The sequence below is a fragment of the Panthera onca genome, chromosome A2, assembly GCF_046562875.1.
Source record: "Panthera onca isolate mPanOnc1 chromosome A2, mPanOnc1 haplotype 2, whole genome shotgun sequence".
Taxonomy (NCBI): Eukaryota; Metazoa; Chordata; class Mammalia; order Carnivora; family Felidae; genus Panthera; species Panthera onca.
The window spans coordinates 37,045,283-37,069,020 of NC_138340.1; the positions used below are offsets into that span (position 1 = coordinate 37,045,283).

The 23,738-nt window shown below is 41.2% G+C and overlaps 3 long non-coding RNA genes across 3 annotated transcripts; 1 reads left to right on the forward strand and 2 right to left on the reverse strand.

Moving 5' to 3' along the window:
* The first annotated feature begins 5,299 nt into the window (after positions 1 to 5,299).
* On the forward strand, positions 5,300 to 22,534 carry LOC144615689 (uncharacterized). Its single transcript, XR_014137270.1, has 3 exons — positions 5,300 to 5,517; positions 20,164 to 20,226; positions 22,445 to 22,534. It is a non-coding gene; the product is annotated as an uncharacterized LOC144615689 (long non-coding RNA).
* LOC132675660 (uncharacterized) lies at positions 21,169 to 22,438 on the reverse strand. Its single transcript, XR_009608835.3, has 2 exons — positions 22,253 to 22,438; positions 21,169 to 21,333 (listed from the first exon to the last, which is right to left on the reverse strand). It is a non-coding gene; the product is annotated as an uncharacterized LOC132675660 (long non-coding RNA).
* On the reverse strand, positions 22,527 to 23,326 carry LOC144615690 (uncharacterized). Its single transcript, XR_013554148.2, has 3 exons — positions 23,137 to 23,326; positions 22,856 to 22,999; positions 22,527 to 22,655 (listed from the first exon to the last, which is right to left on the reverse strand). It is a non-coding gene; the product is annotated as an uncharacterized LOC144615690 (long non-coding RNA).
* Between the last annotated feature and the right edge of the window lie 412 nt (positions 23,327 to 23,738).

Sequence of the window (23,738 nt, forward strand, 5' to 3'; positions counted from 1 at the left end):
TATCAAAAATCTCCCAACAAATAAGAGTCCAGGACCAGATGGCTTCCCAGGGGAGTTCTACCAGACGTTTAAAGCAGAGATAATACCTATCCTTCTCAAGCTATTCCAAGAAATAGAAAGGGAAGGAAAACTTCCAGACTCATTCTATGAAGCCAGTATTACTTTGATTCCTAAACCAGACAGAGACCCAGTAAAAAAAGAGAACTACAGGCCAATATCCCTGATGAATATGGATGCAAAAATTCTTAATAAGATACTAGCAAATCGAATTCAACGGCATATAAAAAGAATTATTCACCATGATCAAGTGGGATTCATTCCTGGGATGCAGGGCTGGTTCAACATTCGCAAATCAATCAACGTGATACATCACATTAACAAAAAAAAAGATAACCATATGATCCTGTCAATCGATGCAGAAAAGGCCTTTGACAAAATCCAGCACCCTTTCTTAATAAAAACCCTTGAGAAAGTCGGGATAGAAGGAACATACTTAAAGATCATAAAAGCCATTTATGAAAAGCCCACAGCTAACATCATCCTCAACGGGGAAAAACTGAGAGCTTTTTCCCTGAGATCAGGAACACGACAGGGATGTCCACTCTCACCGCTGTTGTTTAACATAGTGTTGGAAGTGCTAGCATCAGCAATCAGACAACAAAAGGAACTCAAAGGCATCAAAATTGGCAAAGATGAAGTCAAGCTTTCGCTTTTTGCAGATGACATGATATTATACATGGAAAATCCGATAGACTCCACCAAAAGTCTGCTAGAACTGACTCATGAATTCAGCAAAGTTGTAGGATACAAAATCAATGTACAGAAATCAGTTGCATTCTTATACACTAACAATGAAGCAACAGAAAGACAAATCAAGAAAGTGATCCCATTCACAATTGCACCAAGAAGCATAAAATACCTAGGAATAAATCTAACCAAAGATGTAAAAGATCTGTATGCTGAAAACTATAGAAAGCTTATGAAGGTAATTGAAGAAGATTTAAAGAAATGGAAAGACATTCCCTGTTCATGGATTGGAAGAATAAATATTGTCAAAATGTCAATACTACCCAAAGCTATCTATACATTCAATGCAATCCCAATCAAAATTGCACCAGCATTCTTCTCGAAACTAGAACAAGCAATCCTAAAATTCATATGGAACCACAAAAGGCCCCGAATAGCCAAAGTAATTTTGAAGAAGAAGACCAAAGCAGGAGGCATCACAATCCCAGACTTTAGCCTCTACTACAAAGCTGTAATCATCAAGACAGCATGGTATTGGCACAAAAACAGACACATAGACCAATGGAATAGAATAGAAACCCCAGAACTAGACCCACAAATGTATGGCCAACTCATCTTTGACAAAGCAGGAAAGAACATCCAATGGAAAAAAGACAGTCTCTTTAACAAATGGTGCTGGGAGAACTGGACAGCAACATGCAGAAGGTTGAAACTAGACCACTTTCTCACACCATTCACAAAAATAAACTCAAAATGGATAAAGGACCTGAATGTGAGACAGGAAACCATCAAAACCTTAGAGGAGAAAGCAGGAAAAGACCTCTCTGACCTCAGCCGTAGCAATCTCTTACTCGGCACATCCCCAAAGACAAGGGAATTAAAAGCAAAAGTGAATTACTGGGACCTTATGAAGATAAAAAGCTTCTGCACAGCAAAGGAAACAACCAACAAAACTAAAAGGCAACCAACGGAATGGGAAAAGATATTTGCAAATGACATATCGGACAAAGGGCTAGTATCCAAAATCTATAAAGAGCTCACCAAACTCCACACCTGAAAAACAAATAACCCAGTGAAGAAATGGGCAGAAAACATGAATAGACACTTCTCTAAAGAAGACATCCGGATGGCCAACAGGCACATGAAAAGATGTTCAACTTCGCTCCTTATCAGGGAAATACAAATCAAAACCACACTCAGATATCACCTCACGCCAGTCAGAGTGGCCAAAATGAAGAAATCAGGAGACTATAGATGCTGGTGAGGATATGGAGAAACGGGAACCCTCTTGCACTGTTGGTGGGAATGCAAATTGGTGCAGCCACTCTGGAAAGCAGTGTGGAGGTTCCTCAGAAAATTAAAAATAGACCTACCCTATGATCCAGCAATAGCACTGCTAGGAATTTACCCAAGGGTACAGGAGTACTGATGCATAGGGGCACTTGTACCCCAATGTTTATAGCAGCACTCTCAACAAGAGCCAAATTATGGAAAAAGCCTAAATGTCCATCAACTGATGAATGGATAAAGAAATTGTGGTTTATATACACAATGGAATACTATGTGGCAATGAGAAAAAATGAAATATGGCCTTTTGTAGCAACGTGGATGGAACTGGAGAGTGTGATGCTAAGTGAAATAAGCCATAGAGAGAAAGACAGATACCATATGGTTTCACTCTTATGTGGATCCTGAGAAACGTAACAGAAACCCATGGGGGAGGGGAAGGAAAAAAAAAAAAAAGAGGTTAGAGTGGGAGAGAGCCAAAACATAAGAGACTGTTAAAAACTGAGAACAAACTGAGGGTTGATGGGGGTGGGAGGGAGGGCAGGGTGGGTGATGGGTATTGAGGAGGGCACCTTTTGGGATGAGCACTGGGTGTTGTATGGAAACCAATTTGACAATAAATTTCATGAAAAAAAATAAATAAAAAAAATTGCTATATAGAAACAAAATAAAAAATAAAAAATAAATAAAATAAAATGCCACAGCCTTCTCTTACATGAAAGAAGAAACCTATGTCTTCACCCAGACTTCCTCTGATTGCGAAGACATGGCAATTATTATTTGAAGGCTCAATTGTCTACCTATGAGTTTTAGGGAAATTATTTCATCTATCTTCATCCTTAAAGCACTTTTCATTGAAAATATTACCCATATAAAGGCAGGAAATTTATAACAGATGTGTGGCTCCCTCTAGATGTGCATTCTGACCTTGTCACATTTGTGTCCTCACAGACATTATTGACAACTTGAAAAATAAGCTCTCAACACCAAGATGGTGACATTAGAGAATGTGGTATAAAGGGAATTTCATATGTTCTCAATTAGAAATAATTTTTGGGGCGCCTGGGTGGCTCAGTCGGTTGGGCGTCCGACTTCAGCTCAGGTCACGATCTCGGGGTCCATGAGTTCGAGCCCCGCATCGGGCTCTGGGCTGATGGCTCGGAGCCTGGAGCCTGGAGCCTGCTTCCGATTCTTTGTCTCCCTCTCTCTCTGCTCCTCCCCCGTTCATGCTCTCTCTCTGTCTCAAAAATAAATAAACGTTAAAAAAAAATAAAAAAAATAATTTTTAGTAGTGAAGGAGAAATTAAAAATATTCTCATTTTTAATTGAATATAATAGACTCATTATGTTGTATTAATTTCAGGAATATATCATAGTGATTCCACGTGTATACATTATGCTCTCCAAAGCATGCAACGCTTTCTTACAGGATTGACGCTATTCTATGGGCTGTACCTTGGATCCCAATGACTTATTCATTCCATAGCTGGGAGCCTGTATCTCTTTCTCAGAGGTGTCAACTTTTTTATTTAACCCAAGTATTTTGGTGCTAAACACCATAACCTGTAGGTCAGCATGTGTCAATTTGCAGTCTGTATTTCTGCGAATGCTGCTTGAAGCATTACACATGATATCATTACGTCAATAAATTCGGTTTCATTCTGCACTCGGTAAAAAGGAGAAGGATAAGGTTTCTTTGTGTCCCAAGCCCTTCGCTAAGACCCTTCCTGACCGGGAGAACAGGCTTCACTGGACCAGCTGCACTCTCAGTACTTCCAGCTGAGCAGCCATGGCCTTGAGCATTGCAGGAATTCCCACGGCGGCCGGCAGAGGGCGCGCACGCACCATGCCCAGGGAGGGGCCGGGCCTCTGCGTGGACAGTGATGGCCTGAGAAGGCGCCCACTAGGCCTTTCTGATCCAGGGCGCCCCGGAGCTGGAAAGGCTTCCTTGCTTCTGAGGACCCAGTGCCTCTGAGTGTGGGCAAAGAGCCAGAGCTGCGTTTCCAGCAGGTTCCGCCCCCGGGCCTGGGGGAGACCCTGGAGGCTTCGCAGCCCTTTGGCGTCTCCTAGGTGGTGGGGCTGAGTCCCCAGGCAGGGGAGGCAGGACCTGCGCGGCTTCCCTGGAAGCGCGGGTGGTCGGTTGGCGGCACAGTCCCTCGCTTTTTCTGGGCTGTTCCGTGGTTTGTTCCTCATTTCCCCTGCCGGTATTTCCCTGGAGGATCCGTGGATTCAGGGGGTCCCGTGACGCCACGTCAGAGAGGCTGGGCTTGGTTTGTTCCAGGTTCAGGCTTGTTTCGGGGGAGAAATCCTGACACAAATTCGGAGGAACAGGAGCTGCATTCAGTTGGGAAGTGAAGCCGCCAAATGTTGACTCTCAGGACCTTCTAAAAGAATGAGCTGGGACCCAGCTCATTTTCATAATTTGAAAATATTAGCCAAGGTGCTTACAGTAAAGTCAAACAGATGTGTAGCTCCCTGTAAGTTGCATGCGACCTTGTCACTTATGTGTCCATCAAAGATATTATTAGTGACTTTCCAGAGAAGCTCTCAACATCAAGATGGTGATGTTAGAGAATGTGGGATAAATGGAATTTCACAGAGTCCAAATTAGGCATGATTTTTAAAAAATTTTTAATGTTTATTTTTTCTTTTTTTCATAGAGCGGGAGCTGCGGAGGGGGTAGAGAGAGAGAGGGAGACACCGAATCTGAGGCAGACTCCAGGCTCTGAGCTGTCAGCGCAGAGTCTGATGTGGGGCTCTAACTCATGGACTGTAAGATCATGATCCGAGTCGAGGTCGGATGCTTAACTGACTAAGCCACCCAGGCACCCCAGGAATGATTTTTTTAATGGCAAAGAAGGAGAAGTTAAAAATAGTGTAAAGGATGTCGGTTATTTATTGAAATATTGTTCACACATTTGTTGTATTAGTTTTAGGCATAAAGTGTAGTCATTCCATATGTCTATAAATTATGTTGTACTTAACCACAAGTGTAGCTATCATGTGAAAGCATGCAACATTATTATTACAGGATTGACTCCATTCCATTGGCTGTACCTTGTAGCCCTAGGACTTATTCATTCCATAGCTGAGTCGCCAGAGAGAAGCTGCCTTGTTGCAGTGAGTGTTGAGGAGAGGGCCCTGGGTGGCTTCCCTGGGCACTGGTCAGTCGATCAGCAGCACAGGCCCTTGCATTTTCCGGGCTGTTCCCATGTTTCATTCCTCACTTTCCCAGACAGTATTTGAAGATGTATTTTGCTAAAGGACCTGTGGATCGAGGGGTCTCACGACATCACATCATGGATGCTGTGGATGGTTTATTCCAGATTCAGGCTTGCTTCCGGGGAGAAATCCTAACAGAAACTCAGAAGACTGGGAGCTGCATTCAGTTAGGGTGTGAATACATGAAATATTCGTCTCAGGACCTTCTAGAAGAATGAGCTGGGACCCACTTTCTGAGTCTTGCTGGAACCAGAGACCGAGGTAAGGGCACATACTGTCCCCCACATCATACATGCTTTTATAAGTTTTCATGGTTATTTTTCCAACCTAGTGAAGTGATTGTAAACTACAGAAAACCTGGTAGGTAGGTGTCATTAACCTTATGTTATTTTTTAGTTCAAATTCCAGGTGGTAAAGATAGAGTGTAATATTAGTTTCAGGTGTAAATATAGAGCAACACTTCCACACGTCACTGGGTGCTCATCCCAGGTGCATGTCTTAATCCCCATCACCTCTTTCATCCATTTCTGCCCCCCTCATCCCACTGTGGAAACCCTCAGTTTGTTTCCTAGTTAAGAGTATGTTTGTTTGTCTCTGTCTCCTCCCCCCTCCCGCCCCCTTTATTTTTTTTATTTCCATGTGTTAGTGAAATCACCTGGTATTTGTCTTTCTCTGACAGGCATATTTCACCCAGCATAACATTCTCTCGCTCCATCCACCTCGTGGCAAATGACAAGATTTCATTTTTTTCCGGCGAAATAATGTTTCATTCCAGATACTACATCTCAATTTATTCATCAGTTGATGGAAACTTGGGCCGTTTCCATAATTTGGCTGTTGTAGATAATGCTGCTTTCAACATCAGGGTGCATGTATCCCTTTGAAGGATTATTTTTGTATTCTCTATGTAAATACGTCGTAGTGAAATTGCTGGATCGTAAGGTAGTTCTATTTTGAATTTTTTGAGGAATCTCCATGATGTTGTCCAGAGTGGCTGCACCAGTTTGCATTCCTACCAACGGTGCAAGAGGTTTCCTCTTTCCCCACATCCTTGGCAACACATGTGGTTTCGTCATTCATTGATTTTAGTCATTCTGACAGATGTGATGAGTTATTTCATTGTACTTTTGAACTATATTTCCCGGAAGATCAGTATTGTTGAGCATCTTTTCATGTGTCTATTGGCTATCTGTATGTCTTCTTTGGGAAAATATCTATTTGTGTCCTCTGCCCATTTTTAATTGGAATTCTCATTCTTTGGGTGTGTATAATTATATATTTTGGACACTAGCCTTTATCAGATGTCTTTTGCAAATATCATCAGGCTGTAGGTTGTGTTTTAGTTTTGTTGAGTATTTCCTTGGTGACAGAAGCTTTTAATTTTTATGAAGTCCCATTCTTTTTGCTTGTGTTTCCCTTACCTCAGGAGATATATCAGCAAAGACGTGTGTACAGCCATTGTCAAAGAAGATACTGCCTGTGTTATCCTCTGGGATTTATATGGTTTCGGGTTTCACACGTAGGTCTTTATCCATGTTGGATTTATTTTTGTGTATGTTCTAAGAAAGTGGTCTGTTGTTGTTTTGTTTTGTGTTGCAAGTTGCTGTCTAGTTTTTCCAAAACAATATGTTGAGGAGACAGGTTTTTTTTTAAGTGTATTTATTTATTTTTGAGAGAGAGAGAGCATGTAGAAGAGGGGCAGAGAGAAATGAGAGAGAGAATCCCACGCAGGCTCTACACTGTCAGTGCAGAGCCTGACACAGGTTTCAAACTGATGAACGCTGAGATCATGACCTGAGCAGAATGCAAAATTAGATGCTTCCGTGACTGAGCCACTCATGTGCCTCAAGACTATCTTTTTTTTCTATTGGATAGTCTTTCCTGCTTTGTTGAGGATTAATTGACCATATAGATGTGAGTTCATCTCTGGGTTTCCATTCTATTGATTTATGTGTCTGTGTGTTCCTGTTTTCTTTCTTTCTTTCTTTCTTTCTTTCTTTCTTTCTTTCTTTCTTTCTTTCTTTCTTTCTTTTTTGTTTTTGCCAGTACAGTGTTCTCATCACTACAGGTTTGTAATATAACCTAAAGTCTGGAATTGTGAGGTCTCCAGCTTTGCTTTTCTTCTTCAAGTTTGTTTTGGCTGTCTGGGGTCTTTTGTCGTTCCATACAAATTTGGGGATTACTTGTTCTAGTTCTGTGACAAATGTTTCGTTAGGGTGATAGGGATTCATTACATGTGTAGATTGTTTTGAGGAGTGTAGACATTTTAACAGTATTTGTTCTTCTCATCCATGAACATGAAATGTATTCTCATTTCTTTGTGTCCTCTTCCATTTTTTTCATCAGTGTTTCATAGCCTTTAGAGTATAGGTCTTTCACCTCTTTGGTTGGGTTTATTCCTGGTATGTTGTGGTACTTGGTGCACCTGTCAATGGGATTGATTCCTTACTTTCTCTTTCTGTTAATCCATGATTCATCTATAGAAACGCAATGGATTTCTGTACATTGATTTCTGTATATTGTGACTTGTGAAACTCATGTATCACTTCTAGCAATTTTTATGGGGGTCTTTCATGTTTTTTATAGAGAGCCTCATGTCAGTTACAAATAGCGAGCGTTCCACTACTTCCTTGCCGATTTGGTGCCTCTTATTTCTTTTTGTTGTCTGATTGCTGTGGCTAGGATTTCCAATACTGTGTGGAGTAACAGTGGTGTGAGGGGTCATCCCTGCCTTGTTGCTGACCTTCGAGGAAAAGCTTTCAGTTTTTCCCCATTGAGGATGAGATTAGCTGTGGGATTTTCACAGGTGGGCTTTACTATGTGCAGGTAGGTTGAGTCTCAATCTACTTTGCTGAGGGTTTTTGTCATGAATGGATGTGACATTTTGTCAACTGCTTTTCCTGCATCTGTGGAAAGCATCATCTTGTTCTTATCCTTTCTACTATTACTGTGGTGCATCATGTTGATTGATCTGTGAATGTGGAACCACCCTTGCAGCCCAGGAGTATATCCCACTTGATTATGGTCAATGATTCTATTAATATATTGCTGACTTTAAAAGTTTGAATGTATTTTCATGAGAATTTCTGCATACATACTCATCAGGCTATTGGTCTGCAGTTTTATTTAAAACAAATTCTAAATATATTTTTAAATGTTTATTCATTTACTTAGAGTACATAAAAGTGAGGGAGGGCAGAGGGATGGGAGAGAGAGAATCCTGAGCATGCTCCACACTGTCAGCGCAGGGTCCAATGTGGGACTTGAACCCAGGAACTGCAAGATAATGACCTAATCTGAGGTTAAGACTTGGACAGTCAACCAACCGAGTCACCCAGGGACCCCTGCAGTTTTCTGCTTTAGGGGAGTCTTTATCTGGCTTTGGTATCAGGGTAATGATGGCCTGATGACATGAATTGGTAAGTTCTCCTTTTTTATTTTTTGTAATAATTCGAGAAGAATAGATATCACCTCTTCTTTAAATGTTTGGTAGAATTCATCAGTGAAGCCAGCTGGCCCTGAACTCTTCTTGTGTTGGGGGAGATATTTTTTTTATTACTGATTCAGTTTCTTTCTGGTTTCAGATTTTATGTATCTTCCAGTTTCAGGTTTGGTAGTTTATGTGTTTCGAGGAATTTATCCATATTTCTCAGAGTGTCCAATTTGTTGCCTATAGTTTTCCCTAATATTATCTTCTAACTGTATTTCTGTGTTGTGGACTGTTATCTCTCCTGTCTTATTTGTGATTTTATTGATTTGAGTCCTTCCTCTCTTCTTTGTGAAAAGTCTGCCTAGGAGGTTTTCAAGTTGATTCCTGTTTTTAAAGAACCAGCCCCTGGTTTCACTGATTTGGTCTAGTGTTTTTCTAGTTTCTATTATCACTTCTTTCTGCCTTAATCTTTATTATTTCCTTCTTTCTGCCGTCTTTAGGCTTGCATTGTCCTTTTTCTCATTCCTTTGGTTGTTAAGTTTCGATTGTTTGAGATTTTTCTGGCTCTGTCAGGTAGGCTTGTATTGCTATATATACTTCCATCTTAGACTGCTTTTGCCTCATTCCAAAGGTTTTTACCAGTGCATCTTCATTTTCATTTTCATTTGTTTCAGTGTATTTTCTCATTGATTTCCTGGTTGACCCATTCGTTTCGTAGCATGTTGTTTAACCACCCTTTATTTGTGGCCTTTATTCACTCTTTCTTTCTTTCTTTCTTTCTTTCTTTCTTTCTTTCTTTCTTTCTTTCTTTCTTTCTTCTTTTGTGTGGATGACTTCAAGTTTCCTAGTTTTGTGGTCAGAAAAGATGCTTGGTCTGATCTCTGTCTTTGGGTACCTGTGGAGGCCTGATTTGGGACCTAGAATGTGATCGATTCTGGAGAATGTCCCATGTGCACTTGAAAAAAATGTGCATTCTGCCATTTTAGTATGGAGTGTTCTCAATATATCTGTTAAAACCATCTGGTCCAGTGTGTCATTCAAAGCCATTGTTTCCTTGTTGATTTTCTGCTCAGAGGTTCTGTCTGTTGATGTGAGTGAAGTGTTAAAGACTTCTACCATCCTTACATTATTACAAATGAGTTTCTTTACATTTGTTGTTAATTGTTTTATATATTCAGTGATTGTATGTTGGGTGCATAAAAATTTACAATCGTTGGATCTTCTTGTTTGGTTGTCCCCTTTCTTACGAGACAGTGTCCGTCTTCATCTCTTGTTACAGCTTTATTTTTTTAAATTTAAGCTTTAGTTGACGTACAGTGCATGATTGGTTTCGGGAGTAGAAATTAGTGATTCATCAGTTACATACAACGCCCAGTGCTCATCACAACAAGTGCCCTCCTTAAAACCCATCCCCCACCTATCTCCCTCCATCAACCCTCAGTTTTTGCTCTATCATTAAGAGACTCATATGGTTTGTTACCACTCTTCTCTTTTACTGCCCCTTCCCATGTTTTCATCTGTTTTGTTTCTTAAATTCCACACGAGTGAAATCATATATTTGTCTTTCTCTGATTGATATATTTCACTTAGCACAATACATTCTGGCTCTATTCACATCATTGCAGTTGGCAACATTTCATTCTTTTTGATGGCTGAGTAATATTCCATTTCATTTATATCTGCATTATATATATGTATGTATATACATATATATGTATGTATGTGTATACATATATACACACACACACACACACACCTACCCCACACCTCCTTTATACCTCATCGGTTGATGGACATTTGGGCTTTCTCCATAGTTTGGCTATTGTTGATAATGCTGGTATAGATATTGGGTACATGCAATTTCACTATTAGGTATTTATCCAAAGGGTACAAAAATACAGTCTTGGTTTTAGAGTTTATTTTTCCTGATAGAAGTATTGCTACTGGCTTTCTTTTGACATTATTGGCATGAGAAATATTTCTTCATTCCCTCCCTTTAAGTCTGCAGATGAGTTTAGGTCCAAATAAGGCTTTGTAGGCAGCATCTAGATAGGTCTTGTTGTGTGTTTGTTTGTTTGTTTGTTTGTTTGCTTGCTTTTTTTTCCTCTTGTCTATTCTGACACCCTACCCGATGTCTTTTGATTGGAGCATTTAGTCCAATTACATTCAGAGTAATTATTGATAGATATATACTTAGTGCCATTTTATTAGTTTTTTTGCCATTGTTCCTTGATGTTTTCTCTGATCCTTTGTTGTCTGTATGACTTTTGGTCTTTCATTTCCACTCAAAGAGTCTTATTTAAATATTCTTTTCTTTTGACTCCTATTACATTTATTTATTTATTTTTAATATTTATTTATTTATTTTTAAGTTCAAGCCCTAGTTAGTTATCTTATAGTGGAATACAGTTTCAGGAGTAGAATTTAGTGATCCATCAAGTACAAAAAATACCCAGTCCTCATCCCAAGTGACCCCCCTCATGCCCATCACCCATTTAGCCCATTCCCCTATTCATTAACCCTCCAGGAACCTTGCGTTCGTTCTCTATATTTAAGAGTCTCTTATCGTTTGACTCCCTCTGTGTGTCTTATTTCTGCTTTCCTCTCACTATGTTTATCACTTTTATTTCTTAAATTCCACAGACGAGAGAAATCATATGATGTGTGTCTTTCTCTGACATATTTTGCTTAGCATAATAGAGTCCAGTTCCATCCATGTTGTTGCAAATAGCAGTTTTCATTCTTTTTGATCACTGAGTAATATTCCACTGTATCAGTATACCACATCTTCTTCATCCATTCATCAGTCAGTGGTCATTTGGGCTCTTTGCATAATTTAGCTTTTTTTGGTAATGCTTCTGTAAACATTGGAGTGCATGTGCCACTTCGAGTCAGCGTTTGTGTATCCCTTGGATAAATACCTAGTAGTGCAATTGCTGGGTCATTGTGTAGTTCTATTTTTAGTTTTTGTGATAAATCTCCATACTATTGTCCAGAGTAGCTACACCAGTTTTCATTCCCACCAGCATTGCCAAAGGGTTCCCTTTCTCTGCATCCTTGCCAGCATGTGTCATTGCCTGAGGTGTTAATTTTAGCCATTCTGATAGGTGTGAGGGGATATCTCCTTGTGGTTTTGATTTGTATTTCAGTGATGACGAGTGAGGTTGAGCAACTTTTCATGTGTGACCAATCTGGATGTCTTCTTTGTTAAAGTGTCTCTTCATGTCTTTTGCCCATGTCTTCATTGGATTATTTGTTTTTTGGGTGTTGAGTTTGATAATTCTTTATAGATTTTGGATATTAACCTCTTATGTGATATGTCACTTGCAAATATCTCCTCCCATTTCATTCAGCTGCCTTTTAGTTTTGCTGATTGTGTCCTCTGCTGTGCAGAAGCTTTTTATCTTGAGGTCCCAATAGTTCATTTCTGTTTTTGTTTCCCTTGCTTCTGGGGACACGACAAGCAAGAAGTTGCTGTGGCCAGGATCAAAGAGGTAGGTTGCCTGTTTTCTCGTCTAGGATTTGGATGGTTTCCTGTCTTACATTTAGATCTTTCATCCATTTTGAGGTTGCGTGTGTATGGTTTCAGAACATGGTTCAGGTTCATTCTTCTCACTCTCCACTTTTCCCAGTACCATTTGCTGAAGAGACTCTTTTTGTCCATTGGATATTCTTCCCAGCTTTGTCAAAGATGAGTCGGCCATATGTTTGAGGGTCCACTTCTGGGTTCCCTGTTCTGTTCCATTGATCTCTGTGTCTGTTTTTGTGTCCGTACCATACTATCTTGATGATTACAGACTTGTAATACACGATAAAGTCCAGAATTGTGATGGCTCCCGCTTTGGTCTTCTTCTTCAAGATTACTTTGGGTATTCAGGGTCTTTTGTGGTTCCATACAAATTTTAGGATTGCTTGTTCTAGCTTCGAGAAGAGTGCTGGTGCAATTTTGATTGGGATTGCATTGAATGTGTCGATAGCTTTGGGTATTATTGACATTTTATCAGTATTTGTTCTTCCAATCCATGAGCATGGAATGTTTTTCCATTTCTTTCCATTTTCTTTTTCTGTCTTCAATTTCTTTCATAGACGTTCTGTTGTTTTTTCTTTTAATTTTGTTAATGTTTATTTTTGAGAGAGAGAGCAAGAGAGAGAGAGAGACAGAGCACATGAGCAGGGGACGGGTAGAGAGAAGAGGGAGACACAGAATCTGAAACAGGCTCTGGGCTCCAAGCTGTCCGCACAGAACCCAATGTGGGGCTCGAACCCACAAACTGGGGAATAATGACCTGAGGTGACGTCGGTGCTTAACCGACTGAGCCACTCAGGCACCCCTCTATTCTTTTCAGGGTACTGGTCTTTTACCTCTTTGGTTAGGTTGATTCCTAGGTTTTTTATGGTTTTCAGTGCAATTGTAAATGAGATCAATTCCTTGATTTCTCTTTCTGCTGCTTCATTATTGGCATATAGAAATGCAATCAAATTCTGTATATTGATTTTATATCCTGAGGCTTTCCTGAATTCCTGTGAGTCCTAGCAGTTTCTTGGTGGAGTCTTGTGGATTTTCCACGGAGAGTATTACGTCTGCGAGGAGGGAAAGTTGGACCCCTCCTTGCCAATTTGGACACCTTGTATTCTTTTTTGTTGTCTGAATGCTGAGGCTAGGACTTCCAACAGTATGTCGAATAACAGTGGCCAGAGTGGACATCCCTGTCGTGTTCCTAACATTAGGGGTAAAGCTCTCAGTTTTTCCCTATTGAAGATGATATTGGCTGTGGGACTTTCGTATCTGGACTTTATGATGTTGAGGCACGATCCTTCTATCCCTCCTTTCATGAGGGTTTTTTTCCCATCAAGAGAGGATTCTGTATTTTGTCAAATGCTTTTTCTGCATCTATTGAGAGGATCATGTGGTTCTTATCCTTTCTTTTATCAATGTGATGTATCCCATCAGTTGATTAGCAGACATTGAATCAGTTGTGCATCCCAGGAATAAATCCCACCTCATTGTGGGGATTAATTCTTTTTATGTATTGTTGGATCCGGTGTGCTAATTTTTGTTGAGAATTTTTGCATCCAGGTTCATCAGGGAAGTTGGTCTGTAGTTTTCCTTTTTAGTGGGTTCTTTGTTCAGTTTGGAGTCAAGGCCATGCTGGCCTCATAAAATGAGTTTGGAAGTGTTCCTTCCATTTCTCTGGCCATAAGCTTATCTTATTCCTTCATTTGGGATGCATTCTTCTTGGCTTGGCATTTTGGCTGAGTATTTGCCTTCTCTGTGTTCCAAAAGCTCCTTATGTTACCTGCCTGTGAGATGAATGGCTTTATGAAGAGGATGTCATCTAGTGTCCAGGGCCTGGCACATCAGGGAGTGTCTGTGGTGTGTGTTGCGTGCACTGTTTTGTGTTCTGGCTGCACTGTACTTCAGGCCAGTTGTATGGGCAATGTATGGTCCTTGGCCAGAATGTGGTAAGTTTTATCTAGGTCTGCTCTGATCTGCTTGTTAAATGAGACTTGAATCGACTGCCACTAGAAGTGAAACCCTGCACAACTGTCTGGTCAAGAGAGGTGGTGTGGTCAGGGGCTTCTGCTGGTCTTCTGGAGAAGGGGCCAGCTCCTCTGGGACCGAGGCAAGCTTGACCTAGAAGGCCAGTCTCGCCAGAGCACAGGAAGGTGGGGCTTGGTGTAAGCAGGTTAGGCAGTCAGTGTGGGAATTGCCTTGTTTCCAGCAGGTGGCTCTGTGTTTATGCTGGGGGGCAGAGGAGGGAAATGGCGTCACCCAGCTCCTGTGTCCCAGCTCCTTTGTCCCCTCTTTTGACCACTGCCTCTCAGGGATCCTCCCCAAGATGAGTATATAATCTCCCCACTGTGTGCACCAGGCATTGTACAGATAACTGTTTCCATGCCATCTGCCTGCAAGTAGTTTGCTGCCTTCTCTCCAGGAGTAGGCCAGTGCCCTTAGGGATGTGTCCCAGCCAAGACTGCTAACCTTTGAAAGCCCATATTATTGGGGTGCTTGGATAGCTTGGTTAAGTGTCTGACTCTTGATAGTGGCTCAGATCATAAATTCGTTGTCATGGGATTCTTTCTCTCCCTCTCTCCCTGTCCCTCCCTTGCATGTGCTCTCTGTTTCTCTCAAAATAAATAAACTTAAATTAAAAATTAAAAAATTAGTGGCATGGAATACCTTATTTAAGCAAGATTGCCTCCCTGAGGGAATGGCAGGTGTCTATGAGTAAAATTTCTAGCACTGACCAGGCAATTATGTTGATTGGTTATAGGTTACATTCCTGCAGGGATGAAACTAGGTTTGGTGATGTGGGGCCTTAATGTAAGTAACTCCATGATGGAACTATGATTTTTCTTAACATTCCAAACCCAAAGTTTTACACATCCATTTTTTATTAGAAATACAGCCCTAAATAATATTTAGCCACCTACTGCCGGCCCGATTTTCATATCCTGTGAAACTCTGACCATCTCCTAATCATAGATGAAGATCAACTCTATGGCTCTAAGATCTTTGTGGGTCTAAGTTACTTTGATACGTTACTAAGATCTTTGTGAGTCTAAGTTACTGCTGGACTTTTGAAATCTTTTACCCAGGGACCCCCAGCCAGGTTGCTGAGCCATCACGTGGGCACAGAAGCACCCTTTCCAAGTCACCTCTTCCTAAAGTGTTGTCTTTCCCTCTTGTACTTCTGGGTCTTATCCTTTGGCAAGTCACATATCCTCATGCAAACCTGTCAAAGTGGCCCAGAGAAAGCTGCTTGCCTGTGACTGCCACTTCATAGTCACATCTTTTCCTTCTGAAACCCCTTGAACTCCCTATCTTTCTTCCAGTCTTTGAATATCTCTTTGATTTGGAAATATTTGATTCTGTTGTATTCTTGCTAAAAATATGCATGAAAATGTTAAAGCAAGGATTCTTTAGAATAAGTGAGCCAGTCACAATGATTCATCTGGCCGTTTGTACACTTCTTTTTTGAAAATGTTCAGGCATAATATGAAGTACATCCTGTAAAATCTGAGTATCATTTATTATCTAGGATAACCACCTTTATGGAAAGCCACTCAATGACACGATCATTCAAGATCAGAAAAACACTTAATTTACATACCACATGATACAGTGGTATATATATATATATATATATATATATATATATATATATATATGTATATATATATATGTTATCTTAAAACATGTAAAGTAGATGTTTCTATGAATTGTACATCATTGTGGATTCGGTTTTCTGTAACATGAATGCTATTATTTAAATTAAACAATAGTAAGAACAACAAGAATAGGTAAATGTCAATCACTAGTAACTTATACTAGAACCAGTTTTATAATATTATGTGTTGAAAAAATAAAACCATGATTACTAATAATCTTTTCATTTATGATGGGTTTCTAGTTACCAAAAAAATTGGGAAGATAGTACTGAGTCTCCACATACATCAGACTGTTTTCTGACTCTTGATGGCCTATGAGTTGGTACATTATCACAATCAATATCCCGAAGAGATATGGTAGTATTAACTAAAATTTATGTTTACTAGATTTCTTCGGTTTTAACCTCTTCTGTTCCAGACTCATCCCAGCTGGCACATTACATTCAGTCATCCTGTCTCCTTAGGCTCCACCTGGTCATGACGATGTTTAGATTTTCCATATTTTTCATAATCTGCAAAGTTTTGAGGGTATGCCTGCAGAATGTATTTTGTAGAATGATCCTTGGGTGGGATACGTCTAACGTTTGTTCACACGCTGAGGCCAGAGTTAATGTGTTTTGGAGCAGAAGATCCAGAGGCATCATGCCATCCTTAATTATCACTTCACCTAAAGGATGTTTACTCTGAAGATTGGGGTCTTTTGTGGTTCCATACACATTTTAGGACTGTTCGAGTTCTGTGAAAAATGCTGTTGGTATTTTGATGGAGATTGCATTAATTGTGTCAATTGCTTTGGGAAGTATAGACATTTTCACAATATTTGTACTTCCAATCCATGAGCATGGAATGTCCTTCCATTTCTTTGTGTCATCTTGAATTTCTTTCATCACTGTTTTATAGTTTTCAGAGTATAGGTTACTCACCACTTTGGTTAGATTTATTCATAGATATCTTATTATTTGGTGTGCACTGTAAATGGGACAGTTTTCTTAATTTCTCTTTCTACTGCTTCATGATTGTTGTCTAGAAATGCAACAGGTTTCTGTACAGTGATTTTTTTATCCTCTGACATTGCTGAATTCATTGATCAGTTCTGGCAGTTATTCGGTGGACTCTTAAGGGTTTTCTATACATAGTGTCATGTAATCTGCAAAGTGTGAAAGTTTCACTTCTTCCAGATTTGGATTTGTTTTGTTTTGTTTTGTTTTGTCTGATTGCTGTGGCTTGGAGTTCCAGTACTACATTTATGAAAAGTGGTGAGAGTAAACATCTTTGTCTTCTTCCTGACCTTAGAGGAGAAGCTCTCAGATTTTCTCCACTAAGGATGATGTTAACTGCGGGGGTTTCACAGATAACTTTTATTACGTTGAGGTATGTTCCCTGTAAACCTACTTGAGGGGGTTATAATCATGAATGGATGTTGTACTTTGCCAAATGCTTTTTTCTGCATGTATTGATATGACTGTATGTGTGGGGTTTTTTTTTGAAATGTTTATTCATTTTTGAAAGACAGAGACAGAATGTGAGTGGGGTAGGGGCAGAGAGAGAGAGGGAAACACAGAATTTGAAGCAGGCTCCAGGCTCTGAGCTGTCAGCAGAGAGCCCAACACAGGGCTTGAATCATGAACCATATGGTCATGACTTGAGCCAATGTCGAACGCTTCAAGGAATGAGCCACCTAGGAGCCCTGATCATATGGTTCTTATCCTTTCTCCCAGTTATGTAATGCATCACAGTGATTGATTTGTGAACATGGAACCACCTTGCAGCTTGGGAACAAATCCACTTAATTGTGGTGAATTATTTTCTTAAGGTATTTTTGAATTTGGTTGGTAGTATTTGATTCAGAATTTTTGCATCCATGCTCATCAAGGATATTGGTGTGGAGTTCTCTTTTTTAGTGGGCTCTTGATCTGGTTTTGGTATCAGGGTAATGCTGGCCTCATAGAATGAATTTGGAAGTTTTCCATCATTTTTTATATTTTGGAATATCTTAAGAAGATGAGGTCTTAACCCTGTTTTAACTGTTTGGTAGAGTTCACCTGTGAAGTCATCTGGTCCTAGACTTTTGATTGTTGAGAGTTTTTTGATTTCTGACTCAATTTGCTTGCTGGCTATTGTTCTGTTCATGTTTTCTTTTTCTGTTTCAGTTTATGTAACTTACATGTTTCTAGGAATTTATCTATTTCTTGTAAATTGTCCAAAGTTTTGACTTACAAGTTTTCATAATATTATCTTATGGTTGTTTGTATTTCTGAGGTTTTGGTTATGATTTCTCCTCTCTCATTTGTCATTTTATTTGATTCCATTCTGTTTTTTTCCCTCTGATACAAGCATTGCTACCCCAGCTTTCTTTTGACATTCATTTGCGTGATATTTCTCGACATCCTCTCGTTTTCATTCTGTAGGTGTCTTGAGGTCTAAAATGGGTCACTTGTAGACAGCATATAAATCTGTTTTGTTTTTTCATCCATTTTTACACCCTATGTCTTTTTATTGGAGCATTCATTCCATTTACATTCAAAGTAATTATTGATTTGTATGTATGTATTGCCATTTTATTACCTTTTTTGTTGTGGTTTTTCATGATTTTCTCGATCCTTTCTTGTCTTTCTCCTTTCATGTTTTCCTGATTTACTTTAGTGATATATTTTCTTTCTACTTATTCTCTGAATATTTATGGGTGGTTTTTGATATATGGTGACCATTAAGTTTTTACATAATTTCTTTGCTTTTATTCAGTTGATAGTCATTTACCTTTGAACCCATTATTTTCTCCTTCCTACTATGTTTTGGTACGTTATTATATTTTATATCCATTTTTGTGAGTTCCTCGACTGATTTTTTACAGAAATATTCATTTTCACTGGATTTGTGTTTTCTACCTCCCTTTTGTCACTTTTGGTCTCTCTGTTCCACTCAAAGAGTCCCTCTTAGTATTTCTTGCTGGACTGATTTAGTGGTACAAAATCTTGTAGTTTTTTTGGGGAGATTCCATGTCTCCTTCTGTTCTGAATGATAGCCTTTCAGGATAGTGTATTCTTGGCTGCTGATTTTTCCATTCAGCACTTTGAATATGTCATGTCACTTCCCTCTGGCTTGCCAAGATTCTGTTGACCAATATGTAGCTGTCCTTTGGTGGCTGGGGGCTATGCACCAGGGCAATCAGGGGCTCAAGGCTGTGCACAGAGTGCATCAGTGGCTGGAGACATGTGGCTGGGTGAGACCGATGAGGGTAGCCAGGGGTGCACAGCTGGGTGCGGTGCAGATGTGCACAGTGTGCAATGGCAGCTTTGCCTGCAGCTGGCCACACAGGGTGCCCATGCGGTTTGCACAAAGTTTGCCAAGGCCAGCAGGCTTGGAGTGGGTGAGCCCCCCAGAGAATGCTTGGGACTGGCACACAACTAGCACATTAGGTAGCGAGTGTCCTTGCAGGTCCACTCCCTGGTAGGTGCCTCTGTGCTTAATCTGGGGGGAGGGGGGGAGAAAAATGGTGACTGTGAACTCCCTCATTGTTGGAAAAGTCCCCCAACCACTCAGAAGTCAGCATGAGCAGATCTGTCTCCTGTTGCCTTGGCATTGTGTACAATGCCATGTTTACATTGCCTCTCTACACAGGCAGGGACCTGGCTCTCACTCATCCTCTTGGATCACCCAGTGCTGGGTCAGCTGACCTCCAAAGCTCCAGGATCCAAACTCAAGGGAATTCAGCCCCTCTGGGTTTTAAAGCCAACTGTTTTGGGGGTTAGTCTTGTTTGTGTGAGCTCCCTGGTGTGAGGGCTCACTTTCTCTGCCCTCTCTGCAGGCAGCCACCCTCCACCTTTCTGACCTTCCTAACCTTTCAGATACAGCTTCTATTTAGTGGTGGAGTTTGTTCTGCCACTCTCTGGATCCCTTTGTGGTTTATGGACTTGGATGTGGATGTTATGTAGTTGAAAACATGGGACAGGGTGAGCTCAGGGTCCTCCTACTCTGCTATTACTAATTTTTTTACATGCCTTCATCTTTTGAATTTTTGAGACATGGTCAGACAGACTCCTATCACCCATGCACTTCAGGATTAGAAAGGAACTTTCCCACATTTTCTCCTAGCATTTCATGTTTGAAACTCTCTTTAATGAGGTATGATTTACATATAACAAGTAGCCTCAAGTTAAAGGGTATAATTTGATGCGACTTGATCTCATGGGTACAGCACCATGAAGTCATATGGTTTCTCTCTAAACCTTAAGTCATGATCCCTTTGTGTCTAATGCCAATGTTGTTTTTGAAGTAAGGACTACATTTTTTTTTAACATTTGCAGATATTGCCCAGGTGTCTGAATGCCTGCACTGGGGTACCTCCTTTTCTGATGGACTGGATTCTCGTAAGTACTGCAGTCGGTCTACCTTTGGACTTTATCCTGTGTTGTATCTTTCAGTCTGTTCACTTAATTTTGTTGCAGTACTTTAATGTTGAGGGATTCATAATTGGATTAATTTTCACTAAATGGTATGAGCTGCCATTCCAATTATGACAGAAAGCATGGGCTTCCCGTGTTAGGTACTCACGAGCAAGGCTGATATCCTGGTCACTTGAGCTGAGAATGTCACTCTGTCTTTTTGCCATCCTTCTTCCCTATCCTTGAGGCAAGAATCTCCTTTTGTTCACACAGAAATGTAGGTGAAGTCAGCAGAGAAAGGTCCCTTCTTTTCTCTTCCCTTTGTCTCTCAAACTCCCTGTCACTACCTTCTGCCCGTCCCTTTCTCTGACTCAATCCCCCAGGTCCACTGCTCCAATCCAGCCATGATCAGGGCGTCCTCCAGCTGCTGGCTTCTGCTCTGGCCATCCCTCAGTGAGGAAACTGCAGGAGGATTATGTAGTTCATGGGTCTGATCAAGAAATCTCTGCTCCTCAGAGCACTCCTGCACGTGGTGCTGTCTGGGGAGACCTGGCATCCTGGGCGAGGGTCTGACTCCATTTGTGGCCTCCTCACTCCTCTCCCACCATCACTGCTGGTCCCTCATCCTTCCCCACCATTAGAACTCAGCCATTTCCTAGGGGCAGATACCTGTCTATCTGACTCCGAGGCACCAGGGAGTCAGTGAATATTTCTAAAATAAATGAACATAAACACCCCATAAATCTAGACACAGGAAGTTCCCACCACCCTGGAAAACTCCCTCAGGCTCTCTTGCACAAAGGGTGATGTTGCTACTATCCTCTGTCGCCGCCATTTCTGCCAGCTTGTTCCCTGTGTGTACAGGAACCCCAATGTGTGCACTCAATGGGGAGTGAGAGTGGATGGTCCTAGAAGCAGACGCTGACACAGAATGGTGAAAGGTATATTAGGGGACAGTAGGAAGGACAAAGTGGAGGGGACAGGATGGGCAGGGAAAGCATTCAGGCAGATCTGACACCTTCTTAAAATAGATACATAATCACTGTCGTCTGTCACCGCGCACAGTCCTCTTGAAATTTCAAAATAGTTGTCCTATAAGGCAAAGAGATTTAGGGTTATTTCCGTCTTATCTTATGTTTTCCTACATGCATTCTGTCTTCTGTAGTTTATCTGTGGCCTCAGATGAACACTTTAGTGTGTGGCTGCATCTGTGAGTCTATACGTAATGGAAAATGATTGTCTTCAGATCTAGATCTGTGATTGTACACATTCTCATAATGATTTTTTCTTTCTTTGTCTGGTAGGGCCCGAATTTTAATAGAAAAATGAGGGACCTTGTCTTATTGTTTAAAACGGCGATTCCCAATCCCTGGGCTGAGGTGTTAACAGTCTTAGTTTAACAAACTCCCATGACCATCTTTTTTTGATGATCATTGTGTGGAGATATCTTAATTGAAACTGTGAGAAGGGTGAATGGACACTTCCCAGAGATTTTGCAGAGGCTTTACGTATTTAATGTCTTCTTTTTATAATGTTCTTGGAAACAAATATTACCCCTGTTTTCACCGATACCACAGCTGAGGCTCTGTGTAGGTCCCACTGAGAACTGGTATTAGGGCTGAGCCAGCAGGAACACAGGCAAAGCCTCAGGATATTGTGAGAGAAGTCTGAGGAGATGATTCCACATTGAGGAGGTCCAGAAAGAATGAGGCAAGGTAGGAGACTTCCAAGTGGAGTGTGGTGTCATCCTCCTTGATGTATTCCAGGAACACACTGGAAAAGGTCCTCACCCATAAGCACGCTTAGCTTCTAAAGTTACCACAAAGAGATGCCAGGTGGAAAACAGGGAAGCCCGTAGACTCGGGGTAAAGGTTTTGCATTTGGAAACAAAAACAAAAGAGCAGACATACCACACGACACACAAACCAGAGACAATGGCAGGAGAGTGTGCTGTACAGAAAGATGTGGCTGTCCGTAAGGACTCAGAACTGAAAATGGCCACAGCATTTACCTTGTGCTTCTTGGCAGTTTTGGCAGAGCCAGGGTTGATGTCACTCTTGGGAGTGTCACCTGCTTCTGGATCTGCAAAAAGCCCTAGAAGGGATGGAGGTTTATTCTGATTTGAGTCGACTGTTTGGAGATCAAAAACAAAAAAAACCCTCCCCTCATTCTTCCAACAACTTAAACTCTTTGCCCCAGTCAGATCCCAAATCACGTGCAGAGGGTATCCCACATACCTCAGGTGATCCCCAAGAAGAACTTGAAGAACCATCCCTTATAACTAGATGGACACACATTAGGCTGTGCCTCATGCCTCACAGAGCCCAGCACGTGGCATGTGTACAGGGCATGTCTGCTGAAGCGCTATGCCTGCTTTTCTGCATACAGCCCCAATCCTTCTCCACGAGAGACACCTGTACCAACACATGGTGGGGGGAATGACAAAGATGAGATCATGAGAAACTTGAGGAATGTGGTAATGGCAGCAGACACATTCCCCTTGCATCACAATGGTCTGTGGTACGGCCTCTGCACCTTGGCCAAAGAGCTAACAGCAACAAAAATAAGATGGGTGTGTTTTACAAGTCAACTTCTAGTGCTCAGATCATCTTACCAAGTGTTGCAGGTGGAGGGGTTCAGGGCCACCAAGGTTCAGGAGGTGGACGTGCCTAATGGTCCATGGGGGTGGGGCGCCTCTAGGGTAGGGCATGCAGACTCGTCCAGTTAACGGAGGAGGTCCCCATGGATCCACACTGTCCTGCAGAACAGAAGTGACAGCTACGTGCCTATGCCAGACAAGAGAACCAATACCAAAAGCAGCTGTAACCCAGAGAAGAACGTATCAGCACCTTCCACCTTCTCTGCTACCAGGATCCAAGAGAGTAGCATCAGTACCTGAAAACTCTGTCCCTGCCACTGGATACCACCTACAGCTTGGGGTAGTAGATGCAAGAGGTGGAACTGCTGTCACCACACATCACTGCCCATGTCTGTGGAAGTAAAATGGCAAGGGTCCTGTCCTAGAGGGTTAACAGAAGTAATTACATAGTAATGAAGCAGCATTCTCCAGACAGGCAGGCATCTATGTCCCAGTTCACCCTGCATCCCTCCTCTGCAGTGACTCCTGATGCTCTGTTTTTGGTATATTAAGAACACAACAAATTGAGTGCAGATAAATGGCTCATATTCTGCTCGTGGAATCACAGCTTCTCCTGGCAAAAAAGTTCTGCAGCCAGACCCTCACTTTGTCTCCTCTGCTCCTCTCCCTGAAAAGAGTCTTCCCTCTTGAAGTGTTGTCAAAGGCCTCTGAGACCTCTGGGGAGTGGAGGATGCCTGGGATCTTGCAGGGGAATGAGAGTCTTCTGTGAGGAACAAGTGACTTGTGGTGAATGTCTCCAAAGCTCAGATGTGTTCATCTTAATTCATAGGGAATTCTGACTTTAAGCATACTACAGGACACAGAGTAATTAAGTCCTACAGAAACAAAAGAGGTAAAA